The sequence below is a fragment of the Carassius gibelio genome, chromosome A25, assembly GCF_023724105.1.
Source record: "Carassius gibelio isolate Cgi1373 ecotype wild population from Czech Republic chromosome A25, carGib1.2-hapl.c, whole genome shotgun sequence".
Lineage (NCBI taxonomy): Eukaryota > Metazoa > Chordata > Actinopteri > Cypriniformes > Cyprinidae > Carassius > Carassius gibelio.
This window is the reverse complement of record NC_068395.1, coordinates 18,937,689-18,945,188: the sequence shown is the minus strand read 5'-3', so window position 1 is coordinate 18,945,188 and position 7,500 is coordinate 18,937,689. Positions and strand designations below refer to the sequence as shown.

At 33.3% G+C, this 7,500-nt stretch overlaps 2 non-coding genes across 2 annotated transcripts; both read left to right on the top strand.

The window, feature by feature from the left end:
* The first annotated feature begins 4,631 nt into the window (after nucleotides 1-4,631).
* On the top strand, nucleotides 4,632-4,750 carry LOC127947653 (5S ribosomal RNA). The gene has a single exon (XR_008151448.1). It is a non-coding gene; the product is annotated as a 5S ribosomal RNA (ribosomal RNA).
* A 357-nt stretch (nucleotides 4,751-5,107) lies between these two features.
* LOC127948283 (5S ribosomal RNA) lies at nucleotides 5,108-5,226 on the top strand. Its single transcript, XR_008152026.1, has one exon. It is a non-coding gene; the product is annotated as a 5S ribosomal RNA (ribosomal RNA).
* Nucleotides 5,227-7,500: the final 2,274 nt, after the last annotated feature.

The following is a 7,500-nucleotide window of genomic DNA, read 5'->3' as shown; positions in this document are numbered from 1 at the left end:
AAAAAAGGAGAAGGAGCAAGTAGAGGAATGCATAGAAGTAAATTTGGAGGAGCTGAGGAGGGGAATGAAGAGAGGAATATTGGACACCAAAACATATGTAGGAGAAAGTAGAGATAAAGGACAGAGAAGGAGAAGAAACTCAGGTACAAATGAAGATGGAGTTTTAATGGAGAATGTGGGAGAAAAGTATGAAAAATGAATGTTTTGTTGTTAATGGCTCTTTGTTTTGTTTCAATCAATGTGAGGGGTTTAACAAAAATTGATAAATTTGGGAAAATGAAAGCGCTATGCAAAAAAGCTGATGTGAAATTATTACAAGAAACATTTTGGAAAGATGAAATGATTGAATGTTTTAAAAGAAGTTGGAGAGGAGGAATTTATTATAACAATGGTGGGGGGATTGGGAAAGGCGTTGCGGTTTTATGTAAAAGACACATGAATGATGATGTTGAAATCATATATCGGGATAATGGAGGGAAATGTATTATTGTGAAAATGGTTATAGGAGGGGAAAATGTTTTTGTGTGTAATGTACATGCGCCAAATGAAGAGGCAGAAAAGAAAATGTTTTTTAAGGATTTAAATGGTCAGATGGAGAAATGGGAAAATATTATTGTAATGGGAGATTTTAATACAGTTTTTAGTAGACTGGATATAGCGAATGATATGGTTTATAAAAGAGATAGTGGGAGGGAAGAATTGCTTAAATTAATGGATAAATATGATCTAATTGATATATGGAGAGAGAGGAATGAGGGTATAAAAGATTTTTCAAGACGACAATTGGTGAAGGATAAAATGAAGCAAAGTAGAATAGATTTTATATTAATTACAAAAAACATGGAGAGGAAGATGGATAAAATATATTATAAGATGACTTCTTTAAGTGATCATGGGATGTTAATAGTACATATGAATGAAACAGGGGTGGAGAGAGGAAAGGGAATATGGTGTTTAAATAATGAACTTTTGAAAGATGAAGGGTATAAAATGAAGATAGTAGAAATAATAATGAAAGAGAGAGAAAATGAAATTTATGAGGAAGATAAAAGAGTATGGTGGGATAATGTAAAGTATGAAATAAAAAAATATTCAATAAGGTATAGTGGTTTGATACACATGACTAAGAGGAGAGAAGAGCAAAGTGTTAGAAGGGTGTTGAAAGAAGAACTACAAAAAGAGAAAGGGGATATAGAAACAATTTTAGTATATGAGAATAGATTAAAGGAGATTGAAGAACTAAAATGTAGAGGGGCTATGATTAGAAGTAGGGCTAAACATGTAATAGAAGGTGAAAGGTGCACAAAATTCTTCTTTGGTCTAGAGGAAAATAGACAGAGGGCTGATATAATAAAGGAGGTTGTAAAACAGGATGGAAGTAGAGTAAAGGGAACTAGAGAGATATTGGGGAGTATAAAGGAGTTTTATGAATGTCTTTTTAAAAAGGAGGGGACGCAAGAGGAAGAAAAGGAGTATTTATTAAGTAAGGTTAAAACAAAAGTAACGAGGGAGGATAAAGAAATGTGTGATAGGGACATTTCCGATGAAGAAGTAGAGGTAGCAATATCACAGCTGAATAATGGGAAAAGTCCGGGGGCAGATGGATTGACTAGCGAATTTTATAAGGCTTTTAAGAACATATTTATACCATTTTTAAAAGAAATATATAAGGAAATATACAATAAAGGGGAAGCAAGTCAATTGATGAGAAGAGGAATGGTGAAATTAATTTTTAAGAAAAGGGGGGATTCATCAGATCTGAAGAACTATAGGCCGATATCAATGTTAAATACAGATTTTAAAATCTTAGCTAAAGTTTTGGCAAATCGTTTAAAGAAAGTATTGCCGGGAATAATAACAACGAATCAGGCATATTCAATCATAGGGAGGGAAATTACAGATACAGTAAGTAATATAAGAGATAAAATAAGGTATATGGTAGAGAATAAAAAGGAAGGTTATATGGTGAGCTTAGATTTAGAAAAAGCCTTTGATAGGGTAGAGCATGATTATTTATTTAAACTTTTAGAGAAATTTGGTTTTGGGAATATTTTTATAAAATGGATTAGAGTTTTATATAAAGATGCAATTAGCTTTGTGAAGTGTAATGGTTTTGTGACAGAGGCTTTTGGCATAACAAGGTCAATAAGACAGGGATGTCCCTTATCTGCATTATTATACAGTATTGTTGCGGAACCTTTAGGTTTAATAGTTGCAGAAGAGGAAAAGATTAAAGGAATTGGTTTTGGGGGGAGGGGAAAAGAACAAAAAATTTATCAATATGCAGATGATACAACTTTGATTGTAAAGGATATTGGGAGTATTAATGAGGCTATGGGCAAAATACAAAAATATTGTAGGGGTTCTGGAGCAAAAATAAATATAGAAAAAACCGTAGTAATGAGAATAGGGAAGGCAGAACAATTATCTGGCTATTTTAATTTTAAAGAGGAGGTGGAAAATATGAAAATCTTGGGAATTAGAATTGGAAAGGATGAAAAGAAAACGAGAGACATAATATGGGATGAGATTGTAGGAGGAATGGAGAGAAAGTTGACTTTTTGGAAACAACGAGTGTTGAACTTGAGAGGCAAAATTTTGGTTGTGAATGCGCTAATGCTTTCAAAAATTTGGTATGCGTTAGAGGTCACTTCATTACCAATTTGGGTTTATAAGAGGTTGAAAAAGTCTATTTTAAATTTTATATGGGAGGGGAAACCAGCAAAGATTGCATACGACACGATGATAGGGCCTGTTGAAAAGGGAGGTTTGGGTTTGTTGGATCCGGGTATAAGAATGAAGAGTTTAAGGGTTAAGATAATGAAGAAATTTTTAAATAGAGATAATAAACAAGAGTGGAAGGAGGGAATGAAATATTTCTTAAACAAGTGTGGAGGTCTTAATATGGGAGAGGGAATAATATGGATGAAATTGAAAGAACATATGTTAAAGGGGGTATCAGAATTCTATAGAGAGGTTCTGGAGGCTTGGAAAGAATTTTTACCAACAGTTGTGTATAAGCCAGAAGGAAAGAATGAGTTTTTGAATCATCCATTGTTTTTAAATTCCAATATTTTATATGAAGTTAAGGAATTATATTTTTAAAAATGGATTGCAGCTGGGATAATTAAAGTTAGAGATATTCTGTATGAGGTTATAGATGGCTTTATACCAGTACAAGGCATAATGGATGAAATTGAGGGGATTGGGGAAGAGGTAGAGAGACGTACGGTGAAACAACAATTTGATCAAATAAAAAAAGCAGTTCCAAAGGAATGGATTGAAGGAATTATAAAAGAGGATGAAGGACTGGGAAAGGTTGAAGTGTGTTTAGGGGAAAGTGAGAGTAAAATTTTAATTCAATCATGTACTTTAAAAGTGTTTTATAATTTCTTTAGAAGGAGGATTTTTGTCCAACCAATAGCAAATGGCTTTTGGAATAGGTTATTCCCAGGGACTGAATCTGATGACATTTGGGGGAATTTAAGAATAAGATACATGGACCCAATAATTGAGAATTTTAATTTTCTCTTAAGACATAATGTAATTTACACAAAAATGAGGTTATGTAAAATGAGGATTGTACAGAATGCAAGATGTGATGTCTGTGGAAAGGAAGATGAAGGGGTGCTACATTTGTTTTTATTGTGTTCAAATCTTCAGGATTTTATTAGGAGAATTAAATTATTTATAGAGGGAATCTTGGGAGAGGAATTTGAACAACAAATTGAATGGTATAAGGTATTTTTACTGGGTTTAAAAGGAAGAGGCAAAAATAAATATATTGTCAATTTTATTTTAAACGTGGCGAGGTATGCAATATGGGGTAGACGTAATGTGATGAAAGGAAAACAAGGTAATGTTGATATGTGGGTCTTTTTTAGAAGGAAATTGGAAAGGAATATACAGATTATATATGAATATTTAAGTATGAATGGGCAAACTGAGGGGTTTTATAATATAATTACGGGGAACAATGCTAGAGTTCTGCAATGCTTTAAAGAACATATGATAAATATGCATGGATAATTAGGATTGTAAGTATAAGCGTATAATGGAGGGTGAAATTCAATAATGAATATAGAATGAGTGAATATGATAATGATGTGATACGCATTGGAATTTATGTATATGTCAAATGTGAAATTATTGAATAATAAAAAAAAAAAAAAAAGCTATGCCCGATCTCGTCTGATCTCGGAAGCTAAGCAGGTTTGGGCCTGGTTAGTACTTGGATGGGAGACCGCCTGGGAATACCAGGTGCTTTAAACTTTTTGGAAAATTTTCACTTAGTATATAATAATTTTGCCAAAAAATAGAGTCAATGCCCGATTTCTGAATATTAGCAGGTTTGGGCCTGGTTAGTACATGGATGGGACACTGCCTGGGAATACCAGGTGCTTTAAACTTTTTGGAAAATTTCACAAATTATATAATAATTTTGCCAAAAAAAAAAGAGTCAATGCCCAATCTCTGAATCTTAGCAGGCTTAGGTCTGGTTAGTACTTGGATGAGAGACCGGCTAGGAATACCAGGTGCTTTAAGATTTTGGGTTTTCTTTCCTACTTATATAATGTACTGGCGATTAGATTGGCTGATCTCTAAATAGCCCTCTCTTTGCGGCAGTCTTCGCTTACGGCCATACCAACCTGGCTATGCCCTATCTTGTCTGATCTCGGAAGCTAAGCAGGTTTGGGCCTGGTTAGTACTTGGATGGGAGACCGCCTGGGAATACCAGGTGCTGTAAGCTTTTTGGAAATTTTTCACTTAGTATATAATAATTTTGCCAAAAAATAGAGTCAATGCCGGTCTCTGAATATTAGCAGGTTTGGGTCTGGTTAGTACATGGATGGGAGACTGCCTGGGAATACCAGGTGCTTTAAACTTTTTGGAAAATTTCACAAATTATATAATAATTTTGCCAAAAAAAAAAAAAAGAGTCAATGCCCAATCTCTGAATCTTAGCAGGCTTAGGTCTGTACTTGGATGAGAGACCGGCTAGGAATACCAGGTGCTTTAAGCTTTTGGGTTTTCTTTCCTACTTATATAATGTACTGGCGATTAGATTGGCTGATCTCTAAATAGCCTTCTCTTTGCGGCAGTCTTCGCTTACGGCCATACCAACCTGGCTATGCCCGATCTCGTCTGATCTCGGAAGCTAAGCAGGTTTGGGCCTGGTTAGTACTTGGATGGGAGACCGCCTGGGAATACAAGGTGCTGTAAGCTTTTATAGATGGTTTGGGGAGTGAATTTTATATTGTTTTTAAAGATTTTTTAACCAGTATTTTAAAGGAAGTATATGAAGACATTTTTAAGAAGGAGGAAATGAACCAGAGAATGGGGATGGGATTAATAAAGTTAATATATAAAAGAAAAGGAGATAAAGTAGACCTAAAAAATTATAGACCAATTACAATGCTGAATACAGATCTGAAAATTTTAACAAAAGTTTTAGCCAATAGATTGAAAGAGGTAATGCCAACCATAATTAAAACAAATCAAGTGTATGGAGTAAAAGGGAAAGATATAGCAGATACAACTTTAAGTATAATAGATAGAATAAGATATATGAAAGAAAAGAACAAAAAAGGATATGTTATTAGTTTGGATTTTGAAAAGGCCTTTGATAGAGTGGAGCATGAATATTTATTTGGAATTTTAAGAAGGTACGGGTTTGGGGATAATTTTGTCAAGTGGATTACAATTTTATATAGGGGAGCAATAACAAGAATACAGTGTAATGGTTTTTTAACAGAATGTTTTAAAATGACTAGGTCAATAAGACAAGGATGTCCATTATCAGCGCTTTTATATTCTTTAGTTGCAGAACCATTGGGATTAGCTATTAAAATAGATGAAGACATAAGAGGGATAAACATTGAAGGAAGTGGGGGAAATGAAAAAATATTTCAATATGCGGATGACACAACAATAATAGTTAAAGATATAGAGAGTGTTAATAAAGTAATGGAAGTAGTACAGATGTTTTGTAGGGGATCAGGAGGCAAGTTAAATGAAGAAAAAACAACGTATGTGAGATTTGGAGGAGTAAATGTTTTAACGGATCATTTTCATTTTAAAGAAACAAAAGAAATAAGGATTTTAGGTGTTCTAATGGGAAAAGACGAAAGGAATGTTAAAGAAAAAATGTGGGAAGAAATAGTAGGAGGAATTGAAAGAAGGTTAAATTTTTGGAAATTGAGGACATTAAGTTTAAAAGGGAAGGTTTTAATTTTAAATGTTTTAATGGTGTCAAAGTTGTGGTATGTTTTATATGTGACTGCTATGCCAATATGGGTGGAGAAAAGGTTGAAAAAATGTTTTTTAGATTTTTTATGGAATAGTAAACCGTCAAGAATCGCATATAGTACATTAATAGGAGAAGTAGGGAAAGGAGGGATGGGATTAATTGATGTTGAACAGAGAAAAAATAGCTTAAGAATTAAAATAGTAAAAAAATATCTGGATGAGGGTCACAAAACAGCATGGAAAAGGACAATGGAGTATTTTTTAAACAAATGTGGGGATTTTAACATGGGGGATGGAATTTTATGGATGAAAACGAAGAATTGGATGACAGAAAGATTACCAGAGTTTTATAGAGAAATGTTTAGTGCCTGGGGAAAATTTTTAGACAGAGTAGAGTATGATCCACATGGGAGAGAAAACATTTTAAATCAACCTCTGTTTTTAAACAAAAACATTTTAAAACAAGACAAAGAAATGTTTTTAAAGAAATGGATGGATGTGGGGATAACGAGAGTGAGAGATGTTTTATATGAATTTAAAGAAGGATTTTTACCGACACAATTTATTGTGGATGCAATGGAGGAGGCAAAAGAAGATTACAGTGAACAAGAAATAAAAAATAAATATGAAATCATTAAAAATGCAATACCTAAAGAGTGGATTAAAAGAATAGAAAGTATGGAAGGAGAACCAAAAGAGAAATGTATTCATGTGAAATTAGGGGAAAAACTGTATGATTTTAAGGAATGTACTGTGAAAATGATTTATCGTGCTTTTAGAGATGAAGTTTTTAAAGAGCCGATTGTAAATGGATACTGGGTGCAGAAATTCAAAGATTTAAAAAAAGAGTGTATATGGAGAAACATGACGGGGAAATGTGTTGAAACAAAATTGGAATGTTTGGAGTATTTTATAAGGCATAAAGTGGTTTTTACTGATGTTATTTTAAATAAAATAGGAATGGAAGAAAATGCTCTGTGTAAAGTGTGCCAGGAAGAGGAAGAGGGGATTTTACATCTGTTTTTACATTGTAGAGAGCTAGAGGACTTTTTAAGGAAATGTAAATGTTTAATTAAAGATGTGGCTGAGGAGTGGGATGAAAATGTAATGGAATGGAACAGAGTTGTGATGTTTGGTTGGGAGAAAAAGTGTAAAAACAAAAGTTTTATTAATCTGTGTGTAATGCTAATGAAAAGTGCAATATGGGACAGAAGAACTGTGGCTAAAAAGGAAAAAATTTTGTTGGATGTT